General features: G+C 41.2%; 2 pseudogenes; both read right to left on the bottom strand.

Annotated features, from left to right (window-relative positions):
• Positions 1-2,577: 2,577 nt before the first annotated feature.
• Positions 2,578-8,823, bottom strand: LOC119915181 (annotated as a pseudogene).
• Positions 8,824-10,562: 1,739 nt separating this feature from the next.
• On the bottom strand, positions 10,563-12,726 carry LOC119915156 (annotated as a pseudogene).
• Positions 12,727-20,975: the final 8,249 nt, after the last annotated feature.

The raw sequence follows: 20,975 nt of genomic DNA, 5'->3' as shown, positions 1-20,975 counted from the left end.
ATTTAAGAGCTTAGTGCTCCGGCATATGTGCAGTTAGAGACTCAATTTCAGCTGAAAGTTGCAGAAAAGATGTTGATCTTTCAAAGTTGTATTTGGTGTTTGCTAAAAAAAAATGTTTAGTGCCCTTCCAAAGTGAAGGGTTTTACAGCTTTTAGCAGACTTTACCAGCGTGTCATGTGATCAGTTAGAGTGGAGACAGGAGGATTTTGCAGACCAGAAATTATTTTGTAAACTGCTGCTAGTCGCGTATATTTATCTCTATAAGCACAAAAAGGCACCAAAATGTAGCCACATGCCTTTTCTCCCTCAAAATGTCAAATCCTGCTCAGTGGACGTTTAGTTTTTTTTCTCTGATCCTTAACTGATTGGAAAGTCTCTCCCATTCAGTCCCTGTTGTAGCTGCAGGCTGAGGTCTCCCCCTTTCATTGTATTATTATATTCTTTAACTTGCTGTATCTTCCTCCCTGTTTGCAGTTTGGAAACAAGAGGTATATTTTTATGCTCAGCTACTCAAGCACTAACTAAAAAGTCCAAATGATAGCTGTAAAGCTTTTTTATTATGCCTATACACTTTTTGTATCAACAACACATCAAATTGCATCATTACAACCAGGCTGGCTGGTGATGCAGTTAGTTACTGATCAGTCTCCTGAGCCGCACCTCCATCCCAATTGTGGATTCGGATCCTGCAGCTGGCACCAGTGTTAACTGGTTTCAACTTTAAACACCTGTAGCCTATGGTGTTTGAACTTAATGGTAACAAACTAAATATAGAGGGATGGACTTAGGCTGCTCTATATCACCCCGTGCCTCAGAATTCCCATGATGCATGGCAGTGAAGAAAGTTTTGTTAAAATTTGCTCCTATGTCTCCTATTTGTTTGAAACACTAAAGTTACTTTGTGATTTATGTTTTGTTAAACGTGTCTGCTTAGAATATAGTGTTTCTTTGTTGGTAATTGTCATTTACTATTGAAACCAGGAGTGAAGTGCCTGTTTCATTTGATAAGAACAGCTGCATTGATAAATATATAAAGAACAGTCCTCAGAGTACTACTTAATATGCCTGACATTGATTTGAGTTACGATACATTAATATTAAAGCTTGCAAATTTACAGAGCTGTTTGTTGTTGATGCTAACAAAATGTGGAGTCCTTACTGACTTTCAGTGGTTACTTTCAAAATTCTATGTTGTTAGTGTTTTTAAATGCAATCATTGTTAACATGATATTAAGTCTTTCACAGCACAATTCTTTGGCTGCTCATTTATTTTATTCTTCAACAGCAGAGTAGCCATCACAAAAAACATGTTTATAAGCTAAACATGCCTTCTATTGGTGCTTAGGAGCCATTTTTATTGTCAGAATAAGACATGATTGACAAAGAAACTTGAAAGCCTTCCCTTCAGTGTATCTGAGCAGTCCAGTGGTGGAGGTCTTGCTCTTGCTCTGGATCCAGAGATTAATGGACAAAACCCTGCTCACAGCATGTTAACGAAAAGGGGGCCAAACCTAACACATATGTTTGCTGAACAAGTGTGCAGCACATCATTGAGTCTCTGGAGCCGCACATTAAGTATATGTATATTAATATAATATAAAAGACATTTAAATACAATTAAAAAATATATTTCAATACAATATAAAAAGATATTACAATAAAATAATACACTGACTAATTGTATTGGGTTTTTCCCCCCACATTTTATTGGGTATTCATCTGTTCCGTGCTGCTCATATTGTAACATTATCATGTCTTTCAATTGAGCCCATTCTGATTATATAATAATAATTTATAAAAGGGGAAGAACGTCTAACAGCCACCAGTTTGGTAATAAAAATACAGATACCCATTCTGAGTAAATGTGACCAGCAATGTTACTGATATATTATTAAGTAGTTATTAATAAGGATGAATAGAATAAGATAAGATACTGTATTAATTCCAGAGAAGAGAAATTCACATGTTCTAGCAGCACAAGAGGGGTTAAGAGGTAAAACGTCCAATAAAGAGGTATTTAAATGAAAAAAGATTAGAGCAAAATAAGTAAATAAAGTATCTTAGTTATACTGAATACTGAAAAATACTGATAATAAGTAATACTTACTTATTTTAGGTATTTTAGTTATCATGGTGACGTAGAAACACGTAGCTATAGGCTATGCACAATATGTAATATAAACATAGGTATAAGCAGGGACACTAAATACAAACATATTTACAGTAGTGTGTGTAATGCCTGTCATAAATATCCTAAATATATGAGGGCTGTCAAGAGATAACTGTTTCTAATCTTGAGTTCTTGTAATTTCGTTAGTGTGGAATAAACACAGTTGACTTTTGTGCCTGAACTGTTTGTCTGTATTGTCTTAAAAGCATTTATTTTTTACAACTTCTGATGTGTGCAAACAGTTGTCCATTTACACATCCAGCAGAAGCAGAGCAACACAGTCACCCCGAGTTGTTTTTCTGTCCACCTGATGAATGTGAGTTCAGTATTCTGTATAAAGATATAAAAAACACAATTAATGTAAGATTAACATAAACACACAGATTGCAAAATATTGTACTCATGAATCTGTGTTTAGCGTTTTTTAATCTATTTACATTTTTACACTGGTCAGACAATTCACTGTGAAGCCCAATTCATATGTGGAGTCCACACAAATGTTAAGGACGACACATCCTCGTACCTAAACAACAAAATAGGTCAGATGTCAAGTGTCCTTAAACAACATATAATAATAATGATAATGATAATGATGATAATAATAATAATAATAATAATAATAATAATAACATTTTTTTATTTATTTGTATAGCCCTTTTATTACACACAATGCAGCTCAAAGTGCTTTACATCTAGAGCATTTCAAACAAAACAGATGAGAAACGAAGCAGATGAAAAATGTAGAAATGACAGTTACCTGCAAACAAGACAAAAAAATATATTAGCCTAGCACAGTTAAAACCAATATAGCCACACAGAAAAAAAATATAAAATTTGATATATATTAAATAGTAAAGCAATGCAGTGCAAATATAGCTTGTGTAAGTGCAGTCTTTTAGGACCATGATAATAAAGCTAATTTTGGTAAAATATAACGAGTCAAAGTAAAAGAAAATTATAAATTACCATAGTACCATAAAACCATAGTACGAATGACTTTTTACAAAACTTCTCAGAGGTATATGTACATAAAGAATACAGTATTAATGGTTAAGATTGGAGAGAAGCAAGAGCTCACGGGGAGAGTTAACGAAATGCCTGCTCATATTGCTATTCAGCTCTTTTTAAAAGATGTTGACAAAGCTAGCCTGTTTAATATATTTGTGCAAGGTGTTCCATAATTTTGGTACATAATGCAAAAGGAAGCCTCCCCGCTTTGCTTGTGCAGTACTTTGGGCAAAATTAAAAGTTCGTCATAAGAGAATCTAAGGTTCCTTTGTGATTGATAAGGTATTATAAAGTTCAGAGATATATAAAGGTGCCAAGCCATTTCGGCCTTTAAAAGTAATTAACAGAACCTTTAAAATCGATTCTGTAAGTAACAACGACCAAATGCAATTTGGGTAAAGCGGGTTGATGTGCTTTCTCTTCTTGGTCTTAGTAAGGAGTCTAGCTTCAGAGTTGTGTATCAGTTCCTGTTATAACCTACTATTGATTAAAGTATGGACTAATATTTCAGCATCTTGTGTTAAAAAAGGCCACAATTGTTTCTCAGGTGGAAGAAAGCTGTTTGGCTGACTTCTTTAAATGGGTAAGGTCTGCATCTAAGATAACACCTAGACTAGTTACTTTTGTTTTGGTCTGGTGCGCCATGTTCCCAACATTACCAAGAACGGTATCTCTTTTAGACTTAGGACCAACCAAAAGTACCTTGGTTTTATCAACATTTACCTTAAAAAATTGTTCTCTTATTCATTGATTGTCACACATGAGCATGTTGTGGCAGTGAGTGATAGTGGGATACATTGAAGACAAACAAGATGCAATAACAAAACTACTTTACACTGATTGCTTTCATGGAAAATCAAATAGCTGGTCTACTAAGTGTGATTGATAGGAGTGACGATCAGAGGTGCAGAGTTTTTACCACCATCGTTAGGACAAGGACCAAAGTACAGGTAAAGTTTCTCAGTGAAGCAGCAGCCAGTAAAGGAGTAGATAAGAGCTGCAGCATCTACGTCATAAAAAGAGACCAGACCCTCCTCATAATCCACAAACACCCCCACCTTCTGAAGCCGAGACTTCAGAGAGAGACGGACTGAGGGTTAGTCAGAGCTTTGTAATCATTTCCATTTCTCAACCAAATAGTCCAGTAACCATCCTCAGGGCTCAGCTGGATGTTCTCTTTCCTGTTGATCGACTCTCTGGCCACTCCTAAAGTCCATTTAGTCTTTCCTTTAACCTGAACCTCAAAGTAAAATCTGCCTGAAGAGAAACTCTGCTTTCCTAAGACACAAATGGAATTTGAAAATCTCTCTGGATTGTCTGGGACATTCTTCTTCACATATCCATGACTGACTTGTTTCCCATCATCAGACAGGATGAGTGTAGGATGTGCTGTATCAGGATCAAGAGTCACATTTATGGCATATCGTTGGATTCTCTTCAGCTCAGCTTTAAACAGCATCTTTATTTGGTTACTGAGTGTCTCCTCCAGCTGAGCCACAGCTCTCACCACAGTTCCATCATATGAAGGTGGATGCACTCTGACCTCTGTCCAGTCCTTGGTGGGTGGAGGGTGGATGTTCAGGGACTGGACACTCTGGAGAAGATGGAGGTGGTCTTCAGAGCGTGAGAGCTGCTCCACCTCAGTCCTTCTCTTGATCAGCTCAGAGATTTCCTGTTCCAGCTCTTTGATGAAGCCTTCAGCCTGTTGCTCTGTTGTTCTCTGCTTCTCTTCGATGGTGTCGATGAGCTCGTTTAGGCCTCTCTGAACAGACTCCATCAGAGAAGAGAAGACCTGAACACTTCTCCTACCTCTCTGTCTGCATTTTCCTTGCTGAAGGTGACCGAGTGTTTGATCTCCTCAATCTTTAGTCGTCTCTTCTGGATCATCTGCTGAATTTCAGCCTCTGTCTTCCCCAGCTCGGCCTTCTTTCCTTCATATTCTTCCTTCAGAGGAACAACATCGTGCATCTTGTGGTCTAAAACAGTGCAGAGCATGCAGACACATGTCTGGTCGGTTTTACAGAACAGCTCCAGAGGTTTATCGTGCTTCGTACACATCCTGCCTTCCAGGTTCTCCACAGGGTCGATCAGCTGATGTCTTTTCAGGCCTGAAGCTGTCAGATGAGGCTCCAGGTGAGTCTCACAGTAGGAGACCAGACACACCAGGCAGGACTTCAGGGCCTTCAGTTTGGTTCCAGTGCAGACGTCACAGGGAACTTCTCCTGGTTTGGACACTTGTTGCTCTGAGCTGCGTCTCCTTGCTTCCTGTTGCGCTTTCTCTCTAAACTGAGCAGCCATCTCAGAGATGAAAGTGTTGATGTGCAGCTCAGGTTTTGTGGTAAAAACCTCTTTACACATGGGACACTTCCATGCGACATTGACATTCCAGTGTTCAGTGATGCAGTTTTTGCAGAAGTTGTGTCCACATGGTATGGTGACAGGATCAGTGAACACATCCAGACAGATGCAGCACAGGAACTGATCTTCAGACAGCAGACAGCTGGCAGCAGCCATTTCTACACACCAAGAACAAAAGTGAAAGAGTGAAGAAATTCAAACAGAACTTTTTTGTTTGATAAAACAATAGGGACCTATGGTAGTTTAGCTGTTCTCCTGACTTTGCAGGACAAGACGAATAGTCACCATTGGTAAACAACCTGCTTAAAGGAGCCTGCTCAGTATTTAAGAAGAAATCAAAGATGCCAGAGCCAGAGGTGGAACTAAGTTCCTATTTTGAAATTTACCAGAAAGATTCAAATCTTCAGATGATTGAGGGACTAATTATAAGGACTTTTATGGTATGTCCCATACTAAATAAAAATATACGTTGGCATGTGTGGCAGACATTTATACTTTTTTAATGTAATAGCTGCACTCACCAGTGTTTGTCAGAGACACTGCAATATTGTGGAGAAATTCTGGGACTAAGTTTGTGAAATAACAGAAATTCTCAAATCTAGGAGACACTACTCCCAAGTCAAGATAAGAAAGTCTCAAATTTAATTGGCATCTGCATCTAAGAAGCCCTTGACAACTCCAGTCGTAGAATTCCCACCTCCTCATACCTAAATAACAAAGTAGGTTGATTGTCAATTGTCCGAAAATGACATATATACTCACTGGAAAGTACAACGAGAAAGTTACAGGAAAAAGTATGTGAAGTCTTTAGAATCACCTGTACTTCTGCATAAACTGGTTATAAAATGTGATCTGATTTTCATCTATGTGACATCAATAGACAAACACAGTCTGCTTAAACTAATACTACACAAACAATTATATGTTTTTAGTGAACACACCATGTAAAAATTCACAGTGCATGGTGGGAAAAGCCTGTGAACGTAGGAGCTTTGAAGTCAGGAATAAGCCAACCTCGAGTCCAATCAATGACACGAGATTGGAGGTGTTGGTTAGAGCTGCCCTACCCTATAAACAACACACCAATTTTAATTTTACTATTCTCATGAAGCATTGCCTGATGTTACCAAGCCTCAAACAAAAGAGCTTTCAGAAGGCCTAAGATTAAGAAGTGTTGACTTGCATAAAGCTGGAAAGGGTTACAAAAGTACCTCTAAAAGCCTTGATGTCCATCAGTCCACAGTAAGACAAACTGTCTATAAATGGAGAAAGTTCAGCACTGTTGCTACTCTCCCTAAAAGTGGCCATCCTGCAAAGACGACTTCATGAGCACAGCGCAGAATGCTCAACAAGGCTAGTGAGGATCCTAGAGTGTCAGCTGAAGACTTACAGAAGTCTCTGGAACATGCTAACATCTCTGTTGACGAATCCACGATCCGTAAAACACTAAACAAGAATGGAGTTCATGGGAGGACACCACGGAGGAAGCAAATTCTGTCCAAAAAATAACACGTCTGAAGTTTGTACAAGAACACCTTGATGTTCCACAGCACTACTGGCAAAATATTCCGTGGACAAATGAAACCAAGTTGAGTTGAACACACAATTCTATGTGTGATTGCAAAAAAGCACAGCACACCAACATATAAACCCCATCCCAACATTGAAGTATGGTGGAGGGGGAATCATGGTTTGGGGCTGCTTTGCTGCCTCAGAGCCTGGAAGGGTTGATATCATCAACGGAAAAATGAAGGACAATGTAAGACCACATGTCCGCCAGCTGAAGCTCAACAGGAGATGGGTGAAGCAACAGGACAACAAAGTAAATCACAGAACGACTTCAGCAGAAGAAAATACGACTTCTGGAGTGGCCCAGTGAGAGTCCTGACCTCAACCTGACTGAGATGCTATGGCATGCTGTGGCAAAAGAGAGATTCACACCAGATATCTCAAAAATATAGCTGAATTGAAACAGTTTTGTAAAGAGGAACGGTCCAAAATTCCTCCAGACCTTTGTTTAGGTCTGACGTGTAACTACAGGAAACATTTGGTTGAGGTTACTGCTGCCAAAGGAGGGTCAACCAGTTATTTAATCCAAAGGTTCACCCTGCACTGTGAAGGTTTACAAGTTGTGTTCAATATGAAGATGAAAACATATAACTGTTTGTGTGGTATTAGTTTAAGCAGACTGTGTTTGTCTATTGTTGTTACTTAGATGAAGATCAGATCAAATTTTATGACCACTTTATGCCGAAATCTAGGTAATTCCTGAAGGTTCACATACTTTTTCCTGCCATAAAATAAGGACATTACGTAAGACATCTACAAAACGTTATTTAACTTAAAACATGTTAAACGGGACTTGAACTTTGGTCTCCTTAGTGAAAGTCCTGAGTTTACTTGACATACCATCCACCCCACCACCTCCTTACACTGACTTTGACACTATGTCACCTGACTTCTTCTGCCACGAGAGGTCACAGCCTAACAAAAAAATAAAATATGGGTCGTAACAAGCTGGTGCATAATCAACTTATACGGCCATTTTTCTGGTGAGGACTGGCTGTAAAAGAGATGCAGTGATTTTGCTGAAACAAGAACTCCAACAAGCTGACAAACCCATAACCTGATGTATTATCAGCGTAAACAGTTGTTGTGACTGAATTTTGTAACAATCTAAAATCGTATCTTGAAAAGTGTTCTCAAACACAAACACTGGTGCATCTAAATTTATTATGGTATTATATATTTTTTGAGTTACAAAACCTTAAGGACAAGAAAATGAACTGAATGATGCAATTCACAAGAAGTTACTGGCTTAGAACAGCTGACTTTAGTGTTAATGCTGGTTGATGGAAAAAGGGAAGGATCTGCGGATGCAGAGTTTCTGTCAGCTGCTTGACAGGGGACACATAGCAATATTAAAAAACAGTTTTCAACATTTAAGTGGCTTTTTAAAAATTATAGTTAATTATTTGATCTGTCCAATACTTGAGCACATTACAGGACACATAAGAAGATACAGGAAACTCCAGTTGTGGCAGATCTTTTTAATGCAACAGTAAACATTAACACCTGTACTCACCAGTGTTTGTCAGAGTCAGAGACACTGCTATGTTGCTGAGAAGGGCCAGATGGGTTCTTGAATTTTCTTTCAGAGACTTGTCCCCACGACGTCTGCCTTGCTGTGGCTCTGACAAACTTTCAGTTTCATTTCAGGAAGTTTTATTTAACCTTGCCTCTCTTTGCTGTGACCAGTACGTAAATCCTTGTAGGCAGACTTTCTTGTCAGGCTTATACTTCCCACACAGCAGCAGACAGCATTTGATTGGTGTAGCTTGTTGTGGGCTGTACATATCTGGAGAGAAGGGGCTGCTGGAGAGCCTGATACCAGGGAAAACAACAGCCTTTTCCTGCCTTATTCATTGCTCCTCCTCCTTACTGCAGCTCTGTTGCTGATGTTTTGTTGCGTCCATAAGGTTTGATTTAAGTGACATGTTGTTGGCCCAAGATTATTTTTATTTTTGTGGGAGAAAACACCAAAGTTGTGTAATGGTGTAGCTTTGTTACCCTATAGCCTCTGTCCACTATCCTCCAAAAGAAAATGAAATTCCCATGCGTCATCTGGCCATTTTTGTACAGTTTGAACATTACACTGGTTAGTATTGGTCAAATGTGTATATAATGGAAAGTATCTTGGTACTCATTAGTGAGTTTATACTTCACTTTATACTTAATGGTGTTTTCCAGAGCATCTGAGGGGATTTGGGGGAGGAAACAAATCACATTTCTCATGTTCACAAGAAAGTATCTGGGGCTGACAGGAAAGTGTCTGGTGTGCATGAGATAATATCAGAAAGTATCTGGTGCGCATGAGGTTTTTAATTTTTTTTTGCCCATGTCCCCCATAGGTTCTCCATAGTAAACAAAGACTGCCAGATTAAAAGAGGATGTTAACTAAAACTGTGAATTCAGCAGAAAAGCTGTGTATTTGAAACAGGAGTTGTGTTGCTCTGCCTTGGTTCATACAGGGACATTTGAGCTAGTTACAAGTATCAATAGAATTTTTAAAAAATCTAATCAAATTTGACCAACAAGAAATTCTAAACCTCCCTCCCTGTCCCTCACTGCCGTTCACTCTGCTCATTAAGGCTCCTTTCAAATATAACAGATAATCCAAAGCTTCAAATCATTATATTGATTAAAGACAAAAATTATATGGTGAAACTAATTTAGCAATGTTACGGCTGTCTGTGTGTCACTGCTGCTATGTTTCTCCCTACATGTGTTACACTGTGAGGCGGGGGATTGGCTGGTCTTCGGCAAGTCTGGCTGATCCCGCCTCCCACATCCGACGATCCTGATTGGAGCGGTGCACCAACCCTTCTCCAATCGCCGAGCTGCCTGCAGGACCGCCTTCGTGCCTTCTCTCTCAAATAGGCTGGTCTGCTGCTGGGTCGAGGAAGCTACCTTTTACCATGTAGTTTGCCCCGACGCTGGTCCTAACCTTGAACTCTGTGTGTGCGTGTCCTCAGTGGAAACAACCATTTCTGTGTTTGTTAGATCTGTGTGTTACTGAGAGTTGGTAACTCACCTGGGCTGATCCCAGTATTTGGTCTACAGAATTGGGCTAGGGGAAGCTCATCACTGATCACTCACACCTGTTAGCAAATACTTGTTTTAGAGACACTAGGTTTAGGGGTGCTGCGCTCCCTGTGTTTTGCTTTTGAACAACGGCTAGAGAGGTTTTTGTTTATTCTTTTCGAGTAGTTTAGTAATCCCTCATGTAGGAGGGATCTCTTTTTGTTATATTTGGTTCTTTGTTTTACGCAGCACCCACTTGCCCATTTTCTGTTTGACCATTTTGTGTGTATCAGACTGTTTAATAAATAATCTTTCCACCCATACCAAATCCATCTGGTTTATGTTTACGTCTCTCCTACCCCTAGAGAGCGGGGACGTAACAAGCAACATCGGACTAAAAGACATGTTTTTCCCTCTTGTAAAGCTTAGGTGATTGACAGTATTTCAAAAACTGGAAATTTGCAGTAATCAGTTTATTAAATCATAAATATAATTACATTTTGAATCCATATTCCACCTTCACTTTCCACTAAATAGCTTTTACATCAGAAAAGAAGTCTGTTTTAAGGTTTGGCATTAGAGCATACTTGCTATTTGTAACAATGGTAGGTCCAGCAGGGTGGTAGAGCTAATTAATCATACTGGAAATTGGTGTTGCACCAATTTAAAGCCAAGTAATGGGAGACATGACATTTGAGACACATCAGTATACAACAAAAACAACAAAGTTTAGCACCATTTCAAGCTATAGTCAGTGGTCAGGAACTCTTAGGAGGAGGTGGTAATCAGCAACCACCTCTGCACTTATTATTCAGCTTTTCCTAATGTGATTTCACATGCTGTTTGATGATTGAATATGATTACCACAATATACTACATTAAAACTAACAAATCTTTTAGGATTTTTGTCAAATTAATTCTGAAGTAATCAAATTCATGGCTCAAGTCAGAGTCTAAAAATGATCAGTCCACTCAATATGATTGACAGGAGAGATGATCAGTGGGTCAGAGTTTTTACCACCATCATTCAGACCAGGGTTGAAGTATGGAAAGAGTTTCTCACTGAAGCAGCAGCCAGTAAAGGAGTAGATAAGAACTGCAGCGTCTACGTCATAAAAGGAGACCAGACCCTCCTCATAATCCACAAACACCCCCACCTTCTGAGGCCGAGACTTCAGAGAGAGACGGACTGGAGGATCAGTCAGAGCTTTGTACTTAATTCTTCTCCTCAACCATATAGTCCAGTAACCCTCATCAGGGCTCAGTGGGATGTCTTCTTTCCTGTTGATTGACTCTCTGGCCACTCCTAGATCCCATTCAGTCTTTCCATTAACCTGAACCTCAAAGTAAAATCTGCCTGAAGAGAAACTCGGCTTTCCTAAAACACAGGGGTTGAGAGAAAATCTCTTTGGGTTGTTTGGGAGATTCTTCTGTATATCACCGGGATTCAATTGTTTCCCATCATCAGACAGGATGAGCGTAGGATGTGCTGTATCAGGATCAAGAGTCACATTTATGGCATACTGCTGGACCCTCTTCAGCTCAGCTTCAAGCAGCTTCTTCATCTCTTTACTGAGTTTCTCCTCCAGCTGATTCACAGCTCTCCTTATGGTCCCATCATGTGGTGGATGGATGCTGACCTCTGTCCAGTCCTTCATAGGTGGGGCACCATTCAGGCACTGGACACTCTGGAGAAGATGGAGGTGGTCTTCAGAGCGTGAGAGCTGCTCCACCTCAGTCCTTCTCTTGATCAGCTCAGAGATTTCCTGTTCCAGCTCTTTGATGAAGCCTTCAGCCTGTTGCTCTGTTGTTCTCTGCTTCTCTTCGATGGTGTCGATGAGCTCCTTCAGGCCTCTCTCAACAGACTCCTTCAGAGAAGTGAAGATCTCAACACCTTCTGCTATCTCTCTGTCTGCATCTTCCTCACTGAGGCCAACCGACTGTTTGATCTCCTGAATCTTAGTCGTCTCTTCTGGATCATCTGCTGAATTTCAGCCTCTGTCTTCCCCAGCTCGGCCTTTTTTCCTTCATATCCTTCCTTCAGAGGAACAACATCGTGCATCTTGTGGTCTAAAACAGTGCAGAACGTGCAGACACATGTCTGGTCGGTCTTACAGAACAGCTCCAGAGGTTTATCGTGCTTCGTACACATCCTGCCTTCCAGGTTCTCCACAGGGTCGATCAGCTGATGTCTTTTCAGGCCTGAAGCTGTCAGATGAGGCTCCAGGTGAGTCTCACAGTAGGAGACCAGACACACCAGGCAGGACTTCAGGGCCTTCAGTTTGGTTCCAGTGCAGACGTCACAGGGAACTTCTCCTGGTTTGGACACTTGTTGCTCCAAGCCAAAATATATCTCCTTGCTTCCTGTTGCGCTTCCTCTCTAAACTGAGCAGCCATCTCAGAGATGAAAGTGTTGATGTGCAGCTCAGGTCTTGTGGTAAAAGGCTCTTTACACATGGGACACTTCCATGCGACATTGACATTCCAGTGTTCAGTGATGCAGTTTTTGCAGAAGTTGTGTCCACATGGTATGGTGACAGGATCACATCCAGACAGATGCAGCACAGGAACTGATCTTCAGACAGCAGACAGCTGGCAGCAGCCATATCTACACACCAAGAACAAAAGTGAAAGAGTGAAGAAATTCAAACAGAAATGTTTTGTTTGATAAAACAATAGGGATCTACGGTAGCTGACTTTGCTGTCAGGGAAGTCCCAGATTGAAATCCTGAAGCACAGAATTTGGGTTTCAAATCAGGGAAAAGTTGTAATGTATAGTTAATGCTGTTGCAAAAATATAAACATCAACGGTAGCACAGTAAGTAATATATTGATATATGTATGTATACAATAGTGGGTGACTACATTTGGAAAAAAAACAATCTTCTTAATTTTGAGGAATACACATTTAAATGTTACTATGTAAGTCATGGTATTGCCACATCCTCATACCTAAATAACAAAGTACATTGATTGTAAATTGTCCCAAAATGATGTATATGTTTGCTGGGATGTACAAAATATATTACCTTTAGAAAGTAAAATGGCGTGTATAAGCTTTGGCAAGTACCAGTCCGGCGACAGGCTTGCTGGAAACTCATAAACCCTGCTGGATCGATCAATCATTACAGCTGCAGGTTGTGAGAAATCACTACATTTTCAGAAATATCAAATCCGGCAGGTTGAACTGTAGGAAAATTTATAAAATGATTGTCATCTTGAATTTTCCAATAAACAGCAATCATGTAGCTGCAATGATGTGTTGGAAGAGGCATATTGTCACGATTCTGCCTGTCCTGCGTTTGGGTCCTCATCCTGTTTGCACTCAACCAAATCCTGACAGAATGGACCAACCTAGAATTGATTGACCTAGAATGGACCCAGGGGACATTTTAAAACTGCCTAGCACCTGTAAGGCTTTGGGGGTGCCTAGAGACATGTTGACTGATGCTTTTTTGAGCTACTTTCTGTCAAGAATTTTTGTTTTAAGACTGTATCTGAATTCTGTTTTAAAGTTGTGGTGTCCGAACAATAATGCTGCGATGATGTGTCGAGAAGAAATCTGCTTGACACTGTTCTTGATCATAAAAGTTTATTACATCAAGGAGTTCAGCATCAATTACAAGCTCTGCAGCAGCTTGGAGAGTGACCCAGCCCGATAACCACTCTGTCTCTCTGTACATCAAACACAGCTTATATAGGACATGTTTAGGTATCTGTTAGATACCATAGAAGGGTTTGAGTCTGCTAAATAAAGCTCCAACCCATATAAGGGTACAGTGCTATTCTGAGGTAACAAAACAAGGGGTCAGAGGTCAAATTCTATAGAAGGGTTCAGTCCCTACATAACCACTAATCACTGCTCTCCCCTTAAGAGGTCACTGACCCTCTATCCAGCTGCTACAGTGCTATTTTAAACTGTTATGCGTCAAATGCTCATATATTGTACACCACAAAGTCTCTGCATGCGAGTTCCCAGCAGTCTAAGCCTGCTAGCAACCTTCGGCCTTCGACTCAGCAAGCCAGCATCTAAGGACATTCACGGCAGGTCTAAGACACTGGGAAAATGACACTCTTGGACTACTTTGCAATGAAAGCTAGTGAGATCCCGCCTTCAGAAGGTCCTGAGGGTCTTCACCCTTGGCCTCCAGTGGGTCCGCACCTCTGTCGCAGACCTCTGGCTAGTCCTCTAGAGAGGTCTCGCCTTCATCGGCCTCCTGAGGTTCATTACCTTTTCATCTGCCCCCTTCCCGGCCTCTGGAGGGTTTTTGCCCTCACAGTTGGTCAACCACCCAACCTTGTCAGCCTGTGTGACCAGGCCGTCCCTGACCTGCTCGGCCTGTTGCGTCTCCCTCCTGAACTGTTTCGCCCTTGTCTGGCCCTGGCCTGAGACTGTGTTTGATTTGGTTGCCCTCCTCCTGGCTTGGTTTGGACTATGTGTTTTATTTGGATTCTGGGTTTAGTACTTCTGGGGACATCCCTTGGAGGGGGGTCACTGTCACAATTCTTCCTGTCTGCTCTGTGTTTAGTTTATTTTTCCGCCTGTTTTGCAGTTGTTTGATTACTTGGGGCCTTTCTCATTTCCCAAATATGTGCCTCCTCGCCTCCTCAATCCTCGATCCTTGAGCCTGTGACCTGGAAATCAATTTCAGAGCGCCATCTTGAAGGACATTCCTAAAATGCACCTCGAGGAGCGAGGATTGAGGAGGCTTGCTGGAGGAGCTATTAGCGAGGATACATCAGTGTATCCTTTGCGGAAGTCTTTTCAGTCACTGTGACGTTTAAAAGAGTCGTGACATGCAGCTGGACCAACCCATGGCCGGAGCAGGACTCTACAGGGTTCCTGTTGTATTCATAACTTCATCAGTTAAGCCTATTAAAAATAATCAAATGCGCAGCCAAACTTTCTGCCCTTCACTGTTTGTGTAGGGCCTCATGAAGCGCTGTCCTAACCACATTCTTTAATGTCATTTCACTTTGACATCACTGATGTTGTTATTGTTAAATGTGATGTGTGAATGGGCAGCAGGATCGTAAAAATGAACACTGAATAGCGGCTGGATGAAGCTCCTCTCCAGAGTCGCAGTGCGCATTTACACACGGACCACAGCAACATAAATTAATAATGAAAAATTTCCCGGCACGCCAATAGGATTGGTCAAGATCTAATGTTAATTCATGTTTTGTGTTCTTCTACACATCTAAAAGCTCTCACATGCAGTCCAGGTTCATACATTGAAACTGTTTGGAGTAAATCAGCTGTCCTCCTGACAAATCCTGAGCTCCATCAGAGTCTGAACATGGATTATAGAAACTGGAAGTTTAATTCTGTTTCCTCTGCTTGTCCTGTCAAGTTTAATAATGCAGTTTTTTTTTTGTTTTGTCCTACGATATTTGCTGTGACATTACTGTGGGAATGGAAATGTTTAAATGACTGGCAGCAGCCTCTCCAATCATCAAAGTAAACCGTTAAATATAAAAGTCATAGTGCATCAACATAACACAAGAAAGAAATCACCTGGAAAGCTAAAAGGACCAGTGGAGGTGTGGTAAAATGTCCATGCAGGTTTGATCTCTACATCTGAGAAAATAATTAGTTGGTGGGGGCGGGTTGAGGATTTAGGCATAGGCCTTTATGAGTTCCGTTAAAGTCCGAAATGATCCGTGCATCACACCAATTGAGCTGCTATAATCGTGACAAAACAGTGCACTCAGCTGCTGAAGTCAAATTATTAGGCTGTAATATCAACCAGAGCGTTTAGCACTGATCTGTTTCATGCTTTAATAATAGTACCCACGTAGTCTGCATATACCATTCCAACAGTAGAGTCCTATGGAGACAGTTTTAATTGGGACCATGTGACATAAATGTTATTGTGTCATTTTGTAAAGGGACTGATGATAAAACGCTCATCTCATCAAGCTGAAAATTTTACTGTATTTCTGTGTAGTACATGATAGTAGGCTACTGTAATCTGTGACTGTTTCTCAACAGATGCTATAATGTTTATTGGAACCTCCAGATGTTTGTACATGTTATAATGTTGACAGACATGTTTCTGGATTGTGAAAATATGATCTGTAGCCTTTAGTTCCAAAGGCTGGTCAGCTCGTCTGACAGAGATCACAGCTCTAACAGTGGACAGATGATTCAGCTGTTGAACAGGTCATATTTAAGTGACGTCGCTTTAAAATGAGGTAAGCATCTCATTTTGTTAAATGCCTGTTTCCTTGAAGAAACTAGGGGTTAAGTGTCTTGCTCAGGGATACATTGGATTCAAACCCGGATCTCTCGCACCAAAGGTATGCATCTTATCCACTGCGCTACCACCCACTCACCAGTTGTCTTGAAGTTGATCTTTTCTGTTTTAGCACTTTGTTGTTCTGTCAATCACCCTGTCTGCCTATTTCTTTTCTGATTACCCTGATGTGTCGCACCTGGTGTCTCTCCCTCCTTGCACCTCTACAGTATATAAACCCTGTGTTCAGTTCAGCCTGTGGTGGTCCACTGTAGCTTGTTGGGCTCCAACCTGTCACCTGTGTCAGTTGTACCTGCCTGAAACACTGCCTGTAACCTTGCCTGGCTCTTTGTTGCCTTTAAGTTTGTGTTTAGGATTTTGGTTTGTTTTGGACTTGTTTGTCACACCCTTTGGATTTTCTGTCTGGATATTACTCCTGCACTTTGGATTCTCTTTAAGTGTGCTCGCTTTTCATTAATAAATCTTAAACAGAACCTTTTCTGCTCCTGTGTCCTGCGTTTGGGTCATCAACCTGTTTGCCCTCAACAAAATACTGACACATATACAGAAAAAAAATGCATTATTAAACATTGTGGACATTTTGTCTGTAAAGCTAAAATCAGGGTTCAAGAGGTTAAGTATGTTATGTAAGTCACATGGCATTTAACACGTGGTAAACATTTTGAAATTGTAGTAGTTTGGGATTTAGGAAAAGATTGTGGTTTGGGTTAAATGTGTGTGTGTAAGTCACGTGACGTAAGTCATCTACAAAACGTAATTTAACTTAAAACATGTCAACTTTGACTTCTTTCACAGTGAACTGGAACCTGGTCTCCTGAGGGAAATCCTGAGTTTACTTGACTCATTCATCCATCCACCCCACCACCTCCTTACACATGTCACTTTCACACAGAGATCCCACAATAAATATGGAAAGAATGTCCACCAATATGCCGCATTTATTCATCTATACTAAACAAAATATTCCAGCAATACAACCAGCAGTGAAGAAAAAGACCATTTAGTGTAATACACATAACCATGCCGGCTGTGGCTTTTCACACCGACATTGTTCTGGTTCTGTCACTACCAACATTCTGGGTCAGAGGCGGATCAAATCGGACCCCCCGTTCTGGTACCGTACCTTTCACACAGCGCAGCAAACAGGCATAATTATCCTGGTCAAAAAGTCAGTGTGAAAGCGCCTACAGAATTTCTTGCTCTTTACACTACGTCACATAAGCTGCTGTTATATCACCGTAAAGTGTTCACAAACACAAACACTAGTGCATCTGAATCACTTATGGTATTATATATTTTGGAGTTGTAAAACCTAAGGACAAGAAAATTAACCGAATCAGGCAATTCACAAGTTCCTGTCTTAGAACATCTGACTTTAGTGCTGGTTGATGGAAAAGAGGAAGGATGTGCATATCCAATGTTTCTGTCAGCTGCTTGGCAGAGGACACATAGCAACATTAAAAAAAGGTGTTCAACATTAAAGTGGCTTTTAAACAAATTCTAGCTCATTATTTGGTGTGCTCCCATACGTAACCAAATTACAGGATAGGGTTGAAAGGAAAAATTCAGAGGAGTCCCAATTGTGGCAGATATGTTGCTGAGAAAGGTCAGATGTACTCTTGAATTTTCTTTTAGAGACTTGTCTTGACGTCAGCTCTGCTGCGGTTCTGACAAACTTTCAGTTTAATTTCAGTAATTTTAGTTTAACCCTGCCTCTCCTTGCTGTGACCAGTATAACCCTTGCAGGCAGATTTCCCTGTCAGGCTTATGTACTTCCTAAACAGCAGCAGACAGGATTTGACTGGTGTAGCTTGTTGTGGGCTGTACATATGTGGAGTAGAAGGGCTGCCTGAGAGCCTAATTTCAGGGAAAACAATGGAATTTTCATTCCCTTTCCATTGCTACTCCTCCTATGACTGCAACTCTGTTGCTGATGTTTTGTTGAGTCCATCAGGTAAGATTTTAGTGACATGTTGTTGGCCCAAGATTAATTTTATTTTTGTGGGACCAAACACTAGAGTTGTTGTTTATTCACACTATTCCAAAAACAGGGCAGTTATTACTGTTATATTAGATTATGTTGCGTAACAAGTTACTCAACAAGTATTGACGTTCACCTGCAGTAAGTGTGACAGAGACTGTGACTCCAGATTTGGAGCTCTCCAGCCACCTGCGATGGTGCAGATGGGCGCCCAACTGGAAGCTACACCTTCGTCCCTTGAAGATGGAGGGATGCTAACAACATAACATTACATTTTGAATCCGGTTTTCACCTTAAACATCCTCTATATCTATATTCTATTCTATTTACATCAGAAAAAAAAACATTTTTTACCATGCACAAAAATTATACATCTTCTATTTATCTTCCTAATTGTTGTATTATGTTTTTTGAGGTTTGGCATTACAAGATTATTAATATTTGTAACAAGGGTGGGTCCGTCAGGGTTTGGTGTACCAGTCTGCAGCCCAGTAATGGAATAAATGAAATTTGAGACACGTCTGTATACAACAAAAACGCAGTTACAAGCTATAGTCAGTGGTAAGGAACATCAGCATGTGAGAGCTGCACTACCTCAGCAAATGTCTCATTCAGCTTGTCTTAAGGTGGTTTCACACACTGTTTGATAATTCAATCTCCATCCATCCATCGTCAACCGCTTATCCTAAGTACAGGGTCGCGGGGGGCTGGAGCCAATCCCAGCTGACATCGGCCGAAAGGTGGGGTACACCCTGGACAGGTTGCCAGTCCATCGCAGGGCATAATTCAGTATGCTTTATCTCAATATGCTAGACAAAAACAATTTTTAAGTCTCTGAAGTTTTCAAGATCAAATCTTTCAGTAGCCTTTGTTAAATTCATAGTTTATTTACAAATCTTTTTTGATTTTATGATCAAATTCATGGCTCGAGTCAGACTGGAGTCTAAAGTTGATCATTCTACTCAATGTGATTGACAGGAGAGATGATCAGAGGAGCAGAGTTTTTACCACCATCATTCAGACCAGGGTTGAAGTACGGGAAGAGTTTCTCAGTGAAGCAGCAGCCAGTAAAGGAGTAGATAAGAGCTGCAGCATCTACGTCATAAAAGGAGACCAGACCCTCCTCATAATCCACAAACACCCCCACCTTCTGAGGCCGAGACTTCAGAGAGAGAGTCAGTCAGGGTCAGTCAGTCAGAGCTTTGTACTTAACTCTTCTCCTCAACCATATAGTCCAGTAAGCCTTATCAGGGGTCAGTGGGATGTCTTCTTTCCTGTTGGCCACTACTAGATCCCGTTCAGTCTTTCTTTAATCTGAACCTCAAAGTAAAATCTCAAAGAGAAACTCTGTTATCCTAAGACACAGGGATTGAAAGAAAATCTCTCTGGGTTGTTTGGGAGATTTGGGAGATTTGGGAGAGTACATCATCAGGATTAATTTGTTTCCCATTATCAGACAGGATGAGTTTAGGATGTGCTGTATCAGGATCAAGAGTTACATCCACTGCATACTGCTGGACCCTCTTCAGCTCAAATGACTCAAATAGTTTCTTCATCTCTTTACCAAGTGTGTCCTCCAGCTGAGACACAGCTCTCTCCACAGTCCCATCATATGATTGACAGACACTGAACTCCAGTACTTCTTCACACAGATCTTCAACATATTACTGGAGCTGTGTGAAGTTCCCTCCTGCTTCAAACGCTCCACAATCATCCCAGTCCCCAAAAAAACCTCCATCTCTGGACTAAATGACTACAGACCTGTCACCCTGACATCTGTAGTCATTAATTCCTTTGAAAGACTGGTGTTGGCCCACCTGAAGGACATTACAGGCCCCTTGTTGGACCCCCTGCAGTTTGCCTACAGGGCTAACAGGTCAGTGGATGACGCTGTCAACTTGGGATTGCCTTACATCGTGCAACACCTCAACTCTCCAGGGACATATTCAATTCAATTCAGTTTTATTTATATAGCGCCAAATCACAACAACAGTTATCTCACAACGCTTTTCATAAAAGAGCAGGTCTAGACCGTACTCTATGATGCTATTTACAGAAGCCCAACAGTTCCCACCAAGAGCAAGCACAAGGCGACAGAGGCAAGGAAATACTTCCTTTAAGAGGCAGAAACCTTGAGCCGGTTGGGGTGAAGGATCCTGTTTGTGGACTTCAGCTCCTGTCAGTGGATCACAAAATTCCTGGCTGACAGGAGCCAGCAGGTGAGACTGGGGAACATCACATCCAGCACCCGGACTATCAGCACTGGTGCCCCCCAGGGGTGTGTGCTCTCCCCACAGCTCTTCTACCTCTACACCAATGACTGCACCTCAGGAGACCCATCTGTCAAACTCCTGAAGTCGCTGGCCTCATCCGGGACGGTGATGAGTCAGCCTACAGACGGGGGGTTGATCAGCTGGCTCTCTGGTGCGGCCAGAACAACCTGGAGCTTAACACGCTCAAAACTGTGGAGATGATCGTGGACTTCAGGAGGAGCCCCCCCACTCTGCCCCCCATCACCATACTCAACAGCCCTGTATCTGCTGTGGAAACCTTCAGGTTTCTGGGATCCACTATATCCCAGGACCTGAAGTGGGAGCCCAACACTGACACCATC

Source organism: Micropterus salmoides, unplaced genomic scaffold, assembly GCF_014851395.1.
Source record: "Micropterus salmoides isolate LMB-PRFRI ecotype aquatic unplaced genomic scaffold, ASM1485139v1 Ms_hic_scaffold_1, whole genome shotgun sequence".
Taxonomy (NCBI): Eukaryota; Metazoa; Chordata; class Actinopteri; order Centrarchiformes; family Centrarchidae; genus Micropterus; species Micropterus salmoides.
This window is presented reverse-complemented; position numbering and strand designations above follow the sequence as displayed.